General features: G+C 39.9%; 1 protein-coding gene across 9 annotated transcripts in view; it reads left to right on the top strand.

The window, feature by feature from the left end:
* ADCYAP1R1 (ADCYAP receptor type I) overlaps nucleotides 1-19,682 on the top strand; it is a 142,840-nt gene that overhangs the window by 61,249 nt on the left and 61,909 nt on the right. The gene's annotated exons all lie outside the window — the stretch shown is intronic.

Genomic DNA, 19,682 nt, shown 5'->3' with positions numbered 1-19,682 from the left:
TTGGTCCTTCCTTAGAGCTATTCTTTTCCAGCTGCTCTGGGTTCATGACATCTGGGGATAAATTGTTCTCTGGAAGGACCTTTTTCTCTCTCTCCTGACTCAAGAAGGAAGCCAGAGGACAAGTTAAATCCTCTGGACTCTCTAACGTGGTTAAAGCTGAGGCAAGGTCATCATCAGCCTGTGGATGGTCAGGGAAGATGACTCAGAGAAAAAGATGCAAAAATTGCTGTAATGGGGCAGAAATTTCTATTATCTCCCTGGGCAGCATGAGCACACTTTGGTGGTTTAAACAAGGACTGCCACCTTTGCAAGCCCTGCTGATAAATCTGAGTTTAGTCATCTTCTCAGCATTTGCTGGACTTCCATTCAGAAAAGAAGGGGAGGAAAAGTACTGGAATTTAATGCCTACAGCTCTGAAAACACCATTAGCTGTGAAACATGTGTATCAGCTACTATTGCCATCCCCTAGTACATTCACTGAGATAATTCCCACCTGGTTCTTTCAGAGCCATTACTTTTGTCATCTCCAGAATTGCCAGGAAGTCCTTCTGTAATAAGCAAGGAACATAAGAGAAAATGAAAGGTGAATTAGAGTTTGTCCAGGCAGCTGGGTAAGATAATGATTGGGATAAGATGGGTTTCTGGGAACAAGACTGGATAAAAGTATTTCTCTGAGAGCAGTTTAGGCATTGGAAAATGCAGGTTAAGGTTGTATTTGAAACTAATTAAGGCTGGAAAATAGCAATCTTAACAAATTTGGGAAATGAAAATATACAGCCCTTTCACTGAGTGTTGTTTCTCATCCCTCTGTTCACAGAACATTGTTTCAGAAGTATGGATACTTATATTGAATTAGGGATAAAAAGTAAAGAAATGTTAGAATTCAAGGTAAAAAGCTAAAAATGAAATTTCCTCTGTGCCTGTCCAACTCTCTGTTTTCATGTCAGACAAAACAAAGGAAAAACTCTCACTTAATTGAACAGAATGGCATTTTTGTATGTGTTTAAAAAAAAAAAATACCCATTATTTACACTTGAGAGTTCCACTTGTGAGTTCCTTGTTTCTATGGTGATATCCAGTTCATTAAATCACACCACCTCTCTTCTCTGGGTCCAGACTTAAATATCATCCAGAAGACCAATCTTACCCTCTAGTTCATGGTGTACATGATGATCTAGAGCAAAGGGAGCAGTTTATTTCCAGTATTTGCAGAGACTATTGAAGTGTGGGGGTTTGCCTCATATATTGTTTACCTTCAGGGGTTTTTTGTTGGTAGTTGTTTTTTTTTTATTTTTGCTTGGTTGGTTTTTGATTTGGGTTTTTTAATGAACATTTTCAAAGAGACAGAGTAGTAGATGCAACCTGGCCAAGTGTAAAGTGCCCCTACCCACAGAGGGGGTGGAATTGATGCCTTAAGGATTTTTAGCTTCTATTTTTCATGTATCTGTAGTTTTGGTGTGTAGCACTAGGCTCCATATAAAGTGCTCAAAACCTCTGCTCCCAGCATTTTACACAAAACATTTCCTCTGAGTGGAAAATCCAAGGACACTTTGCTGCCTCAGAGCCCCAAAATATGTAAATAATAATGAATTGGGGGGAGCAAGCTTGGGGTGATTAACATCATCGCCTGAAGGTGGAATTGGAGGATTGAGGCTGATATGTTAATGGACAGAACTTATAAAATGTGGAGAACTTGTGACTCACTGTCCATTTTGGGTGTAGCCTCCCAAGTAGGTTTTGTCTGCCTTGAGTGTACCTAAAGGCCTTTAATAAATTAATCTGCTTTTTATTCTCCTAACTCTGTCTAGCCTCTATTTGAGGTAAGACCTGTTTTAGGCATCAGAATGAGATGATCTTCAAGTTCCCTTCCAACTCAAACCATTCCTTGATTCCATGATTTTAGATGCCTTTGCCATCAGCTCTACCTGTGGGCCAGAGGTGCTGTTCCTATTCACATTGCTCCAAGCAGTTGTGAGCAGCACATGTAATTGCAATAATGTGATATTTAACATTATTTTAACTGCCACCGCGGTTAAAATATGAATGTTGAACTGTGGCAAAACTTACCCAATTAAATGAGTGATGGTTTCATCTCTCAGTATCTGCAGAGCCATGAGCAGCTGGCAGCTGTGACAACATGCACTCATCGAATTTTTTAACATCTGTACTGCCATGGCTAAACAGAATTCCCCAAAAAACTATTAAATGAGTCATCTGAATTTCAACTGAGTGATAATTGATAAGTGATTTATGATGGCCAACTCCTTTTAAACCAGTGCTCTATCCCAGCAAGCACTGCTGCACTCTTCTGTAGTGCTGAAAAAAATGTGCTTCCTTGCGTGGAAATCATGTTTTTGTAAAGGTCCTGAAAATGTGTTCTGCTTCTGTAAAAATGAGTGAGTCAGGTGTCAGACAACTGGATCTTCTTTTCAAAGGGAATTGGGTGAAAATGCTCTTTTGTTCCAATTCCCATGGCATGTTCTGAGGCTGGCTGCTGGATTTTCTGACAAAGTGAGGCTTTATTGTCGCTTTAGCCTGTTTGAGTCCCTGAGAAAAACACAGCAGTGAGAGAGAGAGCTCAGTCCTTGCTGGAATCGATGGCACAGTTCACTGGTTTCAAGGATCTTTATTTCCAGTGATGAAACATGAATTAAGACAGCACTGATAGGCTTTCTGGATTTCTCCTCACTGGCAATGACTACATTTCAGAGAAACCCTGGATGAACTCAAGATTTTGCCTGTAAGTTGCTTTCTGGTGTCCAATAAGCTCCTGAAGCAAGAGGAATAGGGAATTACTTGGAAGATTTTTAGGGCCAGACACAGGTGCACATAAACACAAGACTCCCTGTAGTCCTTAGGGTATCAAGACATTCTGACATGGAGCCTAGACAATATTTGTGTCTATCCAGACTGGAAACTCAATCCCTTAAACCATCTCAGGTTGCAGCAAAACTCTACCTTTGTTAAAATGAATTAAATCCTCCTAGTTGAAACACCTGATGTAGCTTCCTAAAAACCCCATCTCCAGTCTAAGTTACCCAGGCTCCCTGAATAGTCAGTGATGGAAAAACAAAAGACTTCTGAGTGCAGATCATTGCCCAGAGACACCTTCATTTGATCCCTGGAATTGCTTTCAAAGCTTCAGTGAATGCATTGACTTCATGGACTGGAGTGGAAGGTGAGACAGGGAAGATGTGGTTGAAGATGTCTCTGAGCATTGCAGGAGATTTGGACTGGATGCTCTTTAAAGATCTCTTCCAGCCCAAACCATTCTTTTAAAAAAAAGACAGGAACTTCCAGAGAGCCAGTCATGTTTACTGGGAAAATCCTCCAGAAAAAAATGAAGGGAGGATGTTAACCAAGCTATGAAAAACTGCATTGATTGGAGACACAAAGAAAAAAGAAAATAGATTCCTAAAGTGAATTATTATGTGCTGTTTGTAACAAAGAAACCACAGGATTACTGCACACCACATCCAGGAAATTTGGTTGTTTTAGTCAAATTACCCGAAGGCAAGGAGAGGACAGCAATAATTTTTGATCCCTGCTTGAGCTTATAAAAGCCTAGAAGGGTGAAAAATATGCTGGTACACATTAATATAGACAAAATACAAATTTTCCTCCTTTCCTTAATTGCTCAGCTTTGGGCTTCTGCAGCTAATTAATCCATTAAATATGGAATATAGCAGGATCTACCAATACAGACTGAAATTAGGGCTCTTGGCTGTGGTAAGGGCATGTTTATCCCCCTGGTATGAGGGGAAATCTGAAATATCTGCCCATTCCCATTGTGCCCTGCAGTAGCTCCCCATTTCTAATGGAGTTTCCTATTGCTGGTAATGACAGTCAGGATCCTTATTCCTTCTGGCTTTGTGTTGGGAAGGAGCCCAAAAAGGAGCAGAGTCACCAGAGCAGAGACTCAGTGTGTGACACGGGTTTGTCAGCAGCTGGCAGGACCTGGATTTGGGCTCCATGATCCTCGTGTGTCCCTTCCAGCTCAGGATGTTCTGTGATTCTGTGAGTTTTTTCTCACAGAAATTGAGGTTTCTGAGCCTTAGGTGTTCTCAGCTTGGCTGCTGTCCCAAAGCTGCCTTCCCAGTGAAAGGACAAAAGCTGATTTTTTGAGGGAATGATTCATCAGATGCATTTCAAACATCTGCTTTCCAGCGAGAGACACTGTTCTCTAGGATTGCCTGCTCCTATCCATCCCCACAAAAACTTCAAGGGCTATTCAAACTGAGATGTTGGCAATTGCCCTTTAAATCCCACTCTGGAGAGAGCATTTGCCAGGTGCAGCTTCCTTTGTCCATGGGAATGGTTGCTGCACTGAGAGCACTGGTGAGAGAACAATAAATGGGATGGGAGCAAGAATGGATTAGAGGAAATGCCAATGGCTTTGTGTTGATAATTTCCATTGGAAGATTTTTCTGTACCCACTTAAAAATCACCTTTTCACCAGCACTTGGGGTTTTTGGAGGAACATAATGAAACACCAGCCTTTATCTAAAATCTCTCCTTTTGCTATTTGTCTGTACTGTAGGTTCACTTGGAAAATTCTAGTCCTGAATAAAATTTTATTAGACCAAAGAATCCATTAAGTCTTCTTAGCCTGTTCTAACCATGAAATGTTTGGGTTTTTTTTTTCTTATGAGATTTCACCACACACTGATATTCTCACAGAGGTGACCAGTGCTTAAAACTGCCCAACTGTACAATTTCATTTCTTCTTGCAGCTGCTTCTGTGCTTCATCCACTGCTTCTTAATATACCTCACAAACTTAAGCCAAGAACTTCATTACAGGGAACTGCCTACTCAATAATACATGCAGCTGAATAAGTGTAATAATTTGGACTCCTGACAGGTTTTGCATATTGATTTTTCCTCAGCTAAATAAAACTGAAGCACAGTGAGTTAAATCATCTTCAGATGGACGAGCAGCTCACAGTGCTGTAACAAGTTTTTAACTGCTCTGTCTGCTAAGTGGTAGAAAAATCTTTGTATTTACTTCTCTGAGATAAGTAAATAACAAGATAATTCAGCCTTGTTTACCCTCAAAAGCAGCAGCACAAAGTCACTTACGTTCATATATTCTATGCCAGTGGCAGGGGAATTGGAATTAAATGATCTTTAAGGTCCCTTCCAACCCAAACATTCCATGGAACACCTTAACTCCCTGAGCCCTTACTAAACTCTATTTTTTTCCACTAAGTTCTTGGCTTTTTCCACCACTGGAAGAACAAGGCAGGAGGAACTACAGGTCTTCTCTGTATTTTTTATTTTTTTTTTAAATTTCTGTGCAAAGGAGGACGAGGGTGGGGAAGGGACATCCTTGGCTTTTCCCATGAGCTGCTATGCAGCACTGCTGGCTCAGGCTGGACATGGTAATTTGCTCCTGGAAAAAGGGAGGGAATGAAAATGTGCAATTCCTCCCCCAAATTCCTCACCAGGAAAATAAGGAACAGGAAAAAAAGCAAAAAGGGGAAAATTCTCTTATGCAAGTTTTCCAGCCCTTTGTAACAGAAATAAAAGAAAAAAGAACTCATGTTTTGTTTTGGGGGTCATGAAGCTTAATGTTTGGCAATATTTCCTTCCAGAGATGAGAATTTTGCATTCTGTGCTAGAAAACAAATTAACTTGGCCAGTGCTGTTTTGCTTCCCAGCTTGAGATTTCATTTTCTAATATGAGTTCCACCAGAGAAGCAAGTTATTCTGTGGTGCAGGAATTCTTTAGCAATGCCACTCTGGAGTATAAAGGTGAAATTAATCTCACTTTAGCTGGCTGAAAGCAGAATATTTGCTTAAAGTGGATGTGTAGGCTCTTCCATGGAAAAAGAAAATGAAAAAAAAAGAGGAAAAAAGTTCATTTGACCAGTCTATCTTTTATAATTATTTTAAGATAATATATTAACTTAAGAAACTTCAGAAGTAAGAGAGAAGACCTTCTGCCCTACTGATGTTTCATCTGTTTTTCCTTCATTTCATATCACCAGCAATGTTGAATGTTGGAGTCCATTTTTTTTTCTAATATAACCATTATTCCTGCAAAATAGTTGGAAGGGAATAGAATTTAGAAAACTTGCCAAGAAGACTTCAAACTGTTCTGTTAAAATAAATGTGTTTTCCCCCTCTTCATTGCTGAATTTTGCTCCCTGATGCCATGAAGACTCACAATTTTGACAGCTCAATGGATGTATAATGTCTTATAAATTATTTACAGATGAATCAAAGTAATTACCTGTCTCTTGCACAATATTGTAAACATGGAGTTTAGAGGCATTTTCGGTTTTGACTTGAATATTTTTGAGCCTCAAGCCATGTGGAAATACCCAAAAAGCCTTTCCCAGCAACTAAAATATTCATAGCTATGACCAGTTTGTTTTTTATCAAGATCTTTGGCAAGTCACACCTTTAAAATTTTGATAATTCTTTAGTGAGCCCATTTTTAACCAAAACAACAGCAGCCAATCCCCAGCTGGCAGTGGAGGAGTTCTGCTTTCAGCACCAGGAACAGCTCTCGCCTTTCTCCGGGTGGAATTCTGCTGCTCTCAATCCCATCCCAACAGGCATTTTTGGAACGTGTTTCAGTGAAGAGAACTGTTCTGGGCTCTGTATTTAGGGAACAAATGGCCCCCTCGGGGAACAATTGCATCACTGGATGTTAGACATCTAAATTATTGGCTAAATTAGCTGGCGAGTCTCCCAAGACTCCTTGTAGAGTTGATAGATACAGAGATTCACATCCAGTTTGCATATTAAAAAACCCAAATTAAGGTGCCTTAATATGCAGGCTGAGTCCCACTGAAGGCGTAGCTATAATCTCAAAGAACTGAGCTGCCTGTTTCACTTCCCAGTCCTGGAATTCCTCTTTTTTTTCAGTCTCCATAGGCATTATTTTATTTTTCTGGTTGATGGGGGTTTTTTTGTTGGGTTGTTTTTGGGTTTTTCTGTGTGGTATTGGTTTTGGGGTTTTGGTGGTTTTCCTTTTTTGGGTTTTGGTGGGGTTTTTTTGGTTTTTTTAATGTTTTTTTTCTCAGTTTTTTGGGGTTTTTTTTGGTAAGCCAAATGGGAACCAACCAAATAGTTGGACATTGGTTAAACAGTGTGGTTTTCACCCTTCAAGAGCAGACCGTTGAGTCCTGTGCACAAGCTTTTCTTATTGATCCTTTCCCTTGCCTTTCTGCTTACCCTAAAAGCCATTTCAGCCTTCCATGGCAGCTTGCACTTTTGGTAATCAAGCCATACATTTCCTGCTCCCACAGCTGCTGGAATCGATTGGTTTGTGTCCTCTGCAGGAAAACAAATCGAAGGGAGCAGAGCGAAACAACACAAGTAAAAGTCACAAACCCAAACAAAAGGCAAGGCTGGGATGATCCATCAGGGAGTGACCAGCCAGGACCTGGCTGAAAAAATTACTGGGTGTAGAAGGCAATGCACAAGGAAATGCTTTAGGAGAGGAAAGCAATTATTGGAGTGTGTAATGAGTATGCCCAAGCCATATGCCAAGAGCAGAGTCAAATGGCAATAATGAACACAAACAATTAATAAAATGCACTGAAGGATTGTTGTGCGTATTTTAAGAACATGCCTCATCCTGGTTCCCAAGGCAGGAAAGGACTTGAATCTGCTCCAGGTTTTGGCCATAAAAAATAACGACTAATGTAATTCCATCCCTTCTCTGCTAACCTGCAAACTGCCCAAAGCAGAGCCCACTGTTACCATAACTGAATAATCCTGAACAGAGTTAAATAGTGCTCCCAGTCAGCAGGACTATTTCATATTGTCTTCATGCAGAATCAGGAACCAGGATCAGAACCAGAATGGCTGATTTGATTCCCATTATTCTCCTGGACTGAGAACTGATAAAGAAATTTTCTAGTGGTGAGATTACAGCAGCTGAGCATTCTTGCTCACATGGATGAGATTTCTCACTTGGGTTATAAACTGAGTGGGGTTTGTGTGCTTTATCATTTTTCTTCTGCCTGCATCTCAAACAGACTGTGGACAGAATAATCAATCTGAAGATAGAGATAAATATAAACCTGTACTTTATACCTGCAGAAATACACACCTACAGCTCTTAAAAACCTACATGTTACCAAGGTTTACATTAGGATTTAATTTTGAATCTGCTAAATAATACTACATCTGTTCATTCTCAGAATACCAGGAAGAAATTTATTATTGTCTTTATACATGACGCTGATGCTACCCCATCCCTGCGAGTCAAAAATTGTCAATTGTAAAGAAGTTTCTGGATCTTTATAACTCAAGAACACAGAATTTTGCCCTGTAATACATTTTTTTCATGCTTTCTTTAGCTAATAAATATGTCACAGAGAACAACAACACCCAAAATTCCCTCAAGATACTTTGGTTTTGGTTTATTTTGCCTGGGTGCAAGAAAAGATCTCTGTGGACTCAACAGGTCCCTTTAGATGTATTTTCCATTTTCCCATAATGATTCTACATTCCAGTAAGTAACACCAGTAACAGAATATTGACCCAATATATGCAAATTTTCATAGATATTTGGTACTTCAGATGGGAAGGTCATTTCCTGTCCACACATATTTGTGAGGAAGACCACAGAAAAATTCCCCTTCCTGTTTGATTTTTAACTCTCTCTAATAGGGAGAGAGGGAGGAGGAATAATAATATACTTACCTAATTTCATATTTCTTTTTTAACCCATCTCTAAGTTTCTAAATCAATTAATCTCTTACTTACAGCAGCTTTATACATGGAGAAGCTAATGAGCTCTTCTGGAATTAACTTCTTATTTAAAGGAGTAAGCCATAAGAAATTGAGGATGTCCAGACTTTTTTTTCCCAAATGTGGTTTAAATCCACATTTTTTTCCAAAATACTCCTTCCTGCAGTGACTACAGTAATGTTTTTATGGAAGCAGGGAGTAATGCAGCAGCGTTGGAGGTTTGATCCATATCTCTGTACATTCTTGGTGTCACTGCTCCTGTACCATACATTTTCATGTTCTCTTGGCAGCCTCTCTCCATTTTTTCATGTGTCCTGCCAGCCTTTAGACAAAGAAAGATCCACCACTCTTGTTCTGATCCAAAGGCAAGCAAAGAGGAATTATTTTGTCTCTAGTTACTCAGGTTTTGCATGAACACAACTGTAATTTTGGGTCTTCCTGTGGTTCTCTGGGCATTTTCACCTAATATGTTTCTTGTAGCTAAAAATTATAAATACTCCTGACATCTTCTGCTCTGCTGTTTATACCCTTCCCAGCATTCCTAGTGTGGCTGGATCACATTTAATTTGCAGTGTTATTCTTTTTTCCCTCTCTGAATACATGGTGGGCACTCAGAGAAGTTCAGTCCACAACAGGAGACAGCCTTTGTTAAACCTTGACATTGTTTTCCCGTTCAGGAGCACGAAATGCAGCCTGTGAACATCTCCCTTCACAGGGGATGGACTGGCTGTTTACAAGGAATTTATTTCCTTTCTTTCCTCCACTAAATCATAAGGTCCCATGAGCTCTGATGAGGACTTGTTTGACTCACCACTAGAACAATTTCCAGGATGGATTATGGAATTTGCACGCTGGAAGAAATTAAGTTATTTAATTTAGTCATTTCTCATCCTCCCAAGGTTTGGAGGAGTAAACAAGGAACAAATGCCTCTCAGGAGTGTCCCACTGGCGTCACTCTGCTTGCATCAGGAGTGAATTTAGCCCAAGATCTGTGAGAAGTTATCTTCTACTACAGATTTACCTTTTCCACTGGGAGAATTCTATTTATAAACACCAGAAAAGCAGAAAGTGGGGAGCAGGAATCAGAATATGAAGGGGTAGCTTGGTTTTACAACTCTGGCTCTGGAGAACATTTAGATTTCAGTGTTGCCATTAATTGTGTTTTGCTTGGTTTTGTTTTGCAGCTGTAAAAATGAGCAGAAAATCTACTTACCTCCAGAGCTAGCCTGTAACCAAAATAATAATAATTTGTAAATTCCTATTGAGGGATATTAATATATATGTGTACCACAATTTAATATAATTTCTGGAATTATCCATTATGTAAGCTTGAGGTCAGTTGCTCTTTTCAGTTGTTTAATGTCTGCCTGTCTCTTTGGCCTATTTGTCCTTCTAGAAACAATTCAAAATTCCTGACAAATGTCATTGACTGGGCAATTATTGACCTCAGGCTTTGCCTGAAGAAATCCCATTGAAAATTCTGTTCTCCCGTGTTGGAGATTTTTCAGACTGAAGTATAACCTCACAGTCAAAGACTGTTTCAAGGTTTGTGTCCCATTTTAGTCCCACTCCAGTGCTGTTGGGAGATTAGTTAGAAATGAACAAACCAAAGAAAGATGTTATCATGTTTTGCTTTTGAGACAGAAAAGGTTTGAAGCTGTGAATTTATTACTGTGAATCCTCAAGGCTCGAGTGACCTGCTATTAAATTTTCTCATCTTCTTCCATGCAATTAAATCCTGTCTCCATTTTCAAAGGAATGCAGCCTCCAAAACACCAAAAAGACAATCTGAAAAAAATTTCTACTTTCTCTGTCTCCATGGAAACTATTTATCCTAGAGATCTTTCCAGATGTCTTCTTCACAGGCCCATAAATTTCATAATGGGCCAAATATCACTCCAGGGGTGGCAAAGGGGCAGTGAGAGAACAGTTCAGCTCTGCAGCTTGGGAAGATTTTTTACCTTTTTAGCTCTAGTTGAAAGCCAGGTTCATTGTGAGGTACGTTAATACTTGTGAGAGAAATAAGTTATATATATAATATAATATAATATAATATAATATAATATAATATAATATATGTATATATATGTGTGTGTGTGTGTTTATTTCTATGCAGCTGCTTCAACACCACAACCAGTTTCAGGCTTAGCTAATATTGTTAATTAAACAATTCCCACAGCTGATAGTGCTCCAGCCTGTTGTCCTGAGTCAATCCCTTTTTATGGGCAGGTTGTACCTGTGCAGGGCAGGATGCCTTGGGATGGGATGTGACCCAGGAAGGTGAGGAAGACCAACACATCTTTGTGGGTTTTAATCCACTGGTTTCTTCTCAAACTCTGTCTTAGCTCTGCAACCTTCAGCCAGGGTTTTTTACCCTGTTCTTCCCAGAAATTACCCTGAGCCCAGTTGTGTAAGGATGAAAATTCATGATGTATGAGGAGCCTGCTAGGCACAGAGAGAACAACTCCCTTTCCCTGTCTGTCTCAGCTCGGAGAATTAATGAAAGCCAGAGTTGATAAAGTGCAGGACATCCTCTCCTTCCCCTCAGAAGGGAGGAAAGTGAGTCAGAATGGCTGATGCTGGGGAGAATGATGATTTTTGGGCTGCCCCCAGAAATGAAGGCAGCGAGGGGGAGCAGGGGATCAGCTCCTGGTGATCTCCACATCCATGTCCCCAGCAGTGCTGGATCACCTGCAGCTGCTGGGCTTGGCACTGCCTCAGCCTCTGGCAGCTTGGAAGTGTCATCTTGTCCTCCAGCAGCGCTGGGAAAAAAATATCCTAAATTTTTAGTATTTCACACTCTTCCTTCTTCCAGAACAGTGAAGTGGTCCTTTCTCAGAGAGGAATAGCCAATCCTTTTTATGATATTTAAAGCAGGTTTCAAAAAACCAACAACTCTGCTCAATTTCCCAGCTTATTGGCTTTTTACTCTCCTGCCTAATTAGACAAAGAAATGTTCCAAAGATTTTGCCAAACTGAAGTTTCTCTTTAAACTGTTCAATGCTCACCTAAGGCCAATTGGCTGGCAGCACTTAAAAGATTTGGGAGATTTTCTTGGATGAAGTTTTCTTGGCAGGTATCAATGCAAGAACAGCAATAAGTGTGGGCTTTGAAATAAATATCCTGGGACTGCAAAGAACTAAACAGCTTTAAAAGCAGAGGAAGAATTTACACTTCTCTGATTATAAATAAGAGCCTGTGCAGTTTAAAAGCTGATCTTTGCCATGTATAAAATCTTCAAGGAAAGGAAATGTTCTAAAATACAGCATATTTCATTAGTATCTATACTTTTAAAAATATTTAATCATATTTATAACTGTAATGTACATATATGGTTCAATATAAAATTCTATAAATATTTCTATCATGTATAATATGGTTCAATATTTATTGATCCATATTATAATACCGTATCTATTTATTATTCAATCATTTATATTATGGTTCGATATACAATTCTATAAATATTTATATGTCATTAGGATAATATACAATAAATGTGTGTTTATAATAAAAATATATGTTACATTTATCATGGGGTCATATTTTTTTAATTGTACAATATTTATTGTATAAAAATAACATCCTCTAATATTTATTTTATAGAAATAACATGCTATAAAATCTGTTATAACAATCAAAACTCTCAGTGTTTTGGGTACTTTTGCCTTTTAATTTTTAATATACTCTATTACTAACTTGGTTTATTAGAAGTGGAATATCTCAAATAATTTTTTCTAATGTCCTCTTTCATTATTAAGCTGATATTTTGGACAGTTCTTTGCAAACAGTGCTGCACTCAGCCCTGTGAAAATGTCATCCCATCAAAAAACTCACTCTACTGATAATGCTGCAACAATATAAAGTGCTGTGTTTGTTTATAAGTTTCATTACATGAAAAGTGGATTCTAAATAATCATAATATAGTGCTGAGTAACTTTATACTGGGGCAGCAGCTGCCTAAAGAAAGGTGATGGAAAATCTTGAGGTAGGTCAAGTGCTGCTGAGTTGAATCAGAACTTATTGTTCTTCACAAATCACTCTGGCAGAGAAACTTGGATTATACCTGTGGAATTCCTCTTATTTCAGCTGGTTTAAATCTCAAATAGGCTTCCTCTTGTTGCCTTTTCTAATCAGGGGAAGAAAATGTGCATCTCCAGGTGATAATTTATCTTAGAACAGCTTGCCCAGAGAAGTGGGGGATGTCCCATCTATGGAAGTGTCCAAGGTCAGGCTGGACAGGGCTTGGAGCAACCTGGGACAGTGGAAGGTGTTCCTTCTTTTTCTGTAAAAGAAATGTAGAACTTCCCTTAGAATTATACATAATAAAATCTCTGTACTGATGAGGGGGATGAATACCAGGTTAGACAGCACAAGGTTCATCTCAGAGCAGCCACAACAATTCTTGGGTAGAAAAACTACTTCTTGGTGTAATGACTGGTCCAAGTGACCAGATGAAAGAATGAATAGATTTTGTTCTCATAATTCCAAAATGTATTAGGAGCAGAACTGGGAAGGAAAAAATACTTTCTTATAACTTACTTGGAAATTTCAGGTGATGTTACAGTTCTACTCTGTTATGGTCTGGACTGTGGCTTTCCCGTGAGAATTCTTTTCTCTCTTCTTCCTGTGTTTTATAAACAAAGATAAAGTTTGGATGTTATTAAAAACAGTGTCTCGAGATGTGGACAGTTCAGGCCTGGCCAATCTGCCTAGGGGGAGGTTTCTGACTGACCAATCTGGGTGACCTTTGAAAACTCTATATAAGTTGGAATTAAATAATAAAATGCTCTCTTTTATGCCACACGGAGAACTGGGTCTTCTCTCTCTGCTAGTGGCTCAACAGCAACACTGGACTTTTGAAAGAAACTAAAGAATCATAGAACCCCAGATTAGTTTGGGTTGGAAGGGAGCTTAGAGCTCATTTTGTTCCAACCCCCTGCCATGCTCAGGGACATTTTCCACTGTCCCAGGTTGCTCCAAGCTCTGTCCAGCCTGGCCTTGGACACTTCCAGAGGTCCAGGGGCAGCCACAGCTTCTCTGGGCACCCTGTGCCAGGGCCTCCCAGTAAAGAATTTCTTTCTAACACCTTATCTAACTCTGCCCTCTGGCAGTGAAAAGCCATTCCCTGTGTCCTGTCCCTCCATCCCTTGTCCCCAGTCCCTCTCCAGCTCTCCTGGAGCACCTTTAGGCCCTGGCAGGAGCTCTGAGCTCTCCCTGGAGCCTTTTCTTCTCCAGCTGAACTCCTCCAGAAACACCATTTCTGTAACAGGAGCTCCTCAGGGACACCTGCGCCTTGAAATGTCAATTACATTTGAAAATCATATCCCCATAGCCAGGCCACGCTCAAGCCCTTATTTATTTTGGTATTTACCCGGATTTATGAAGGAACAGAGAGCTCCTATCTCATATTCCCCTCTCTCTGAGAGGCTTTATATGTCGTGTGCCCTTTAGAAGTTATTGTGCACCACATAATTCAGTTTAATATGCTGGTTTGTAACATTACGTTGCCTTTGATATTACTCTCCTCAAGGCAATACGACCTTGAAGGTGATATTTTAAACCAATAAATGAGGAGAGGAGCTGAAAATCAAACGGAATGCTGTAAGCCAGGAGGGTAGATTTTAATCTCAGGCCTTTATTTCCCCTACATGAAAAATACAGAAGTCTAACATTTGTGTAATCACATTTTTTCTTGATTTGCCAAGGGAACAAATTTTATGCAAATTCTTGTCTATTCCCTTCTGTCAATGTATGAATCCATAAATTCCACTGCCCATTGCACTGTTGCTCCTGTGTTCAGGCCCCATTTATGAATATGGGGTGCTGGATTAAAAAAAAGTCAAAATAATAATTTTCAGAGAGAAGGAAACAGGGAGGAGTTACACACTTTGTTTAGTTGGGGGAGTGAGGGAACAGTGAATTACTACAACTGGATTTGCCATCCAAAAAAATACCTCTGCTTTGCATCTTATCTTCCCAAAAAAATGACAGGGAGGAGAGGAATTATATTGCACTGGGACAGAGAGGATGTGAAGAAGATTTAAATACAGAGAGTGTAAATGAGGGTCTTGTAGATGCTCCATAAGAAAACAGGACACAAATCTACAAAAAAAGAGCAGTTTCTGCACAGCCCTGGTGACCCAGTGACTCTGTGCTGGGGAAAGATAACAACTTTATTTTAAATCAGATGTCCTCAGCTGGGTTAAAATAAAACTCATCCCTTCAGCTCTGTGATCTTCTCCTCTGGGGCTGCTTAAAATCTGGGTTTATATCTACCCACTCTCAAACTGTGACTCGCAAAACAGCCCTAGATAGAGGAGAAAAGGAAGATTAGGGACTGATGCCTAAAGATTTTTAGGTTTTTTTTGATGTATTTGTAGCTTTGTAGATTATTAATATATAGCTGTGGAGTTTCTAGCACTTTCTTACACTTTAGAACAGTAGTTACCTTTTCTCACACATTATGTCACACTCCTGAAATTTTATTTAATCTTATTTTCAAGACAATTTCTAACAAGGACATCCTGTTTTGCACCAGCACTTGGGAGATATAATAAGATATAGGGTTAAGAAGCCCTTGGAGGGACAACCAACCTCTTTGGGATGTAATTTCTGGATATCCTAATTAATTGAACTTACAAAAAATGTGAAATTCCAGTGCCACACAGTCTCATAGTGATATTTTGTGCACCTGGAAGCTTTCATTAGAACACTGCTCTTTATGTTATCAATCCTAATATTGTTTGGAGGGTTTTTCTTCTGATTCCAAGCAACAGGACTGCAAGCAATATCTGAAAAGCTGTTTATCACTGCTCTCCTGCCAGCATGGCTTGCTTTGGGGACTTTTTTTTTTTTTCTCTTGGTGATTTTCCAGAAATTTCAGGCAAGCAGGAGCCTCACAGCTGCCAGGAGTAGCAGGTTAGGGAGAGTGTGAAATGAAGGATGGAGCAAGGCTTGTGAGCTCCTCCATGGAGGCAGGATGACTAGAATGGTCTAATGCTGGGTGTAATTTTAAAAATGCTTCAGGAGGCTCTGCAATGATAAATAATTGTAGTTTCTTTGTTATGTAATGTGGCATTTCTATGAAAGAGCTGTTCATTTTCAGGGGCTGCTGAGTCAGATCCGTCCTTAGGTGTGTGAGGCACTTCCCTCAGTCTCACCAATGTTAAATTTAAACTTGGATGTCGTGGGCTTCACATGAAATTCATATAAAATCCACAATATAAGACTCACATAAAAATTCATATAAAATCCACATATAAAATTCACATAAACGTCGTGCTTCAGCTGAAATCACTCTGTTTTTTGAAGCAAAAGTGCAAAGTGGATCCAGTCAGGAACTCAGAGTCTAAATATGAATTTTATTTCACTTCAGGTAGAAGTTTGAGGCAGAGATGTAGGGATTGATCATGTGGCTTTTCCCAAGCAGCCACTGGAGCTTGCCTGTGGTTCACATTCCTCAGGGAATTGTCCCAGTCCTCAACTGGACTCCTTTTCTCAGGATGGGGAATTGTCTTAGGGAGATTGTGGAGTCACTGGTGGCTCCTCTGCCCAGAGAACAGAGTTGGTTCATGTCTACCCCAAAAGACCATGCAGACCCCGTAGAGAACACAAACAAAAAAACCAAAAAAAAAAAACAAACCAACCTCTAAAAAAACACCTAAACAAAAAAACCAACCAACCAAAAAAACCCCAAAAAACCAACACCAAAAAACCAACACCAAAAAACCAAAAAAAACCAAACCAACATTTAAAAGGCAGCTGTCCAAGCTAAGCTCATTCTCAGCCTCCTTCTACTGAGTGCAGTCAATGAGGAGATGCAAGTCCACTTTACAGGGTGATTCCCCACTGGCAACACCTTAAAATGGGATTATTCCTGTCTGGAAAGTCTTTCTGCCTGAGCTACAGAGGAAACTCTGCTTTGCTGAATAGGGCAAAAGGGTGAGGCTCAGACATGTGAAGTTAAACTAATCTGGACTAAACCTGTAGTGGCACAATCAGTTTGTTTCTCCTCAAAAGTCATCAGCAAGGAATGCTCCAAAGGATCCCAAGGATCCCAAAGGATCATCCATCCCTCCAAGGAGAGAGAACTGAACAAGGGGAAGCACCTCTCTGCCCATCCTGTGAGAAGGACAGAAGTACTTGCCCAGGAGTAAATGCCAAGTTGGACACCAATTCTGTTATCTGGGGTGAATCCCACAGTGTTCATCACACAGGAATTTCAGCTGCAGGTTCAGTGCAGGGATGGGAAGGGAAGAAAGTTTGTGCCTTCCAAAAACAGCCTTGGGTTGTGCCAGAGGAGGTTTAGATTGGATTCTGGGGATAATTTCTTCTCTGAAAGGTGGTGAAGCACTGGAACAGGTTGGCCAGGGCAGTGGTGGAATCACCATCCCTAAAAGAGTTCAAAAAACACATAGATGTGGCTTTTGGGGCACATGGTTTAGTGGACTTGGCAGTACTGGGTTAATGGTTGGGTTTGATGTTCTGAGAGGCTTTTCCAACCTTAATGACTCTAAATCTGTGATTATTTTCTTTCCAAGACCATCCATTCACAAGACCACTATCTGTAACTTCCTTTTTCATTCTTTCCCGCGTGAAATCTCATCCTTCAAAACTCTTCCTTGCTATTACTGATTTCTATTACTGAATTTTTATTTCCCAAAAAATTAGGCAAATCAGTCCCCGTGAAGCTTCACCTTGCAGTGTGTGAGCTTCTTTCCAAGGCTGCTTGGGCATCCCTACGTCACTCAGCCGTGGGGAGACCCCGCCAGCGCCAGAGGAGACCCGCTGGGCAGTTTCACACTCAAGTCACTTTGATTTCCGTGGGCAGATTTCACCCAGCAGGAGTTGCTGGCTCTAGCGTGGTTTACAAATGCAGGGAGATTGTGCATGCTGGCCTTTATTCCATTTAATTTGGGTTTTTTTCGTCCTTTTTCTCTGCTCTTTTAAATTGTTTGTTTCAAATACGCTTCTCCAGGTGGGATCAGACAGTGTTCTTATTGATGGGGAATTTTTTGCAATCTCCATGTCTCCCCTGTTTTAGTAACTAAGGTAAATTGCTTGCCTTGCTGCTTCTCTCTCCCTCTCTCTCAATGTCAGCACGTCGGTGTTTTCTAACACAATGAACTTGCAATGCCTTTTTAGATGGGGCTCTTTCTTATCTCTGCATCCCACAAAATCAGCCACCTGGTATAACTGAATTTCAGACACACTGCCATCAGATTTTACTCTGTGGCTACACTTTCTGAGGATTTCTTTGCTTTTCTCTGGTTTGCAAATATCCATTGCTATCCCAGGGTTTGGAAGACAATAATGTTGAAAAAATAGTAAGAAATAAGAATGTTTTTCCTATTCCTATTCAACCCAGTTCATTCAAGCAAGGCCAACAGGTGTTTCTCCAAAGATCTCATTAACCACTGATTATCTCCAGCATCTCTTGTAAGCAAATGTCTCATTATCGTGGATGTTCACACATAATTTACTTTTGTACATTGTGGCATCCTTCAGTGAGCTATAAACCTATTGCTGCACATCCTCAGATTTACATGGAAAATGCATTTCCTACTGTGTGGACAGGCACAGGCTATCAAAGACAATAAAATCTAATAGCACTCAGTGTGGTCTTGATTTCCATCCTTAGTAAATGAATAGTATCACCAAATCATAGAATCCTAGAACATCCTGAGCTGAAAGAGACCCAGAAAGATCATCAAGTCCAACTCCTGGCCCTGCACAGGACAGCCCCAATGTCCCCACCACGTGCCTGAGAGATTCCAAACTTTTCAAACCCCAATTTTTGAGACTTTTTGAAATATTCTAGTGAATTACAGCACTCGTAGGATGAGATCCTCATCTGGCAAAGGAAACAATCTGGGGTAGGGGTGGAAAAAGAGAGGAAGAAGGGCAAATGTAAAGGATGCCTTTATTTTTTTCTTTTTATTTTTTTTTTTTTTAGCTCCTGTGGTGATTTAATGAGCATTTTTGCTGTAATACTGTGTTTTGGTGGGTCTGGCAAGGCTGAGGGATTTTATATATGGTTGTTTTATATATATGGTTATTAATTTCTGTTATGTGATCTGATACAGCATCCTTTGGTTTGCAAGAATATTTACCAGCTCCTTGTCCTGTGCCATCACTGTGATGTGTAAAATGTTGTTATTACAATGTTGAACATCACAGCAACATTGCTTGACACTTCTTCAAACACCAAACCACTCAGAACTGCTCTATTTACCACACACAGTACTATCTGCTGTGTATTTTTGTGAGAAAACACAGATCTTGACTTCCTGCCACTGAAAATGATGGAAAAAAAAGACACCAGTTCCAGTCCTGTGAACATTCATCCTCCACTGCTGGGAATCTGCTCTCAGCAGAGCTGGTGGAGCTCACACAGCTCTTCCAAGTTCATCACCCATATCTCGTTATAGTGTACTCGTGCCAGGCAGAGAGGAACACTTGGAAGTATTATCTGCTTTTCCTGAAGATCTTGTTTCCCTTGGCACCCAAAGAGAGAGCATTTTAACAGAGAGCCCAGTAGAAAGTCACAGATCTCAGGCTTTTTTTTCAGTTGATAGGATAATTTGCTCAATCTCAACATCAAATGCAAAATAACCAGTGAGAATATTTAGTTTTAGTTTTTATCTCCTTTCCTGTTGAGGCAGAAGATGATTCCAGTTAGAGATTCTTTCACTATGTCTGTCTTTTTTTTGGAACAGCAGGAAATTTGAGAGATTGCTCTGAGTTTTTCTGTGCACCAGATAAACCTTCTAGCTTTGTGAGCTGGTTAGATGGTTTGCAGGATTACAGGAAGATTTATGCTTCCTGAAAGCCAGTTTGTCATGTCTCTTGAACAGAGATCAGAAAGAAGCAAGAGCTGGGTTCCTTTATTGTGTTTACAATAAATTTATAATTAATTTTTCTTATGTCCCAAGAGAAGACAACTCCCCACCACAGTCCCATCACC

Source organism: Lichenostomus cassidix, chromosome 2 (assembly GCF_008360975.1).
Source record: "Lichenostomus cassidix isolate B80296 chromosome 2, HeHo_3.0, whole genome shotgun sequence".
In the NCBI taxonomy this organism is placed as follows: Eukaryota; Metazoa; Chordata; class Aves; order Passeriformes; family Meliphagidae; genus Lichenostomus; species Lichenostomus cassidix.
Note: the sequence above shows the minus strand (reverse complement) of the source record. Positions and strands in the feature narration are given on the sequence as shown.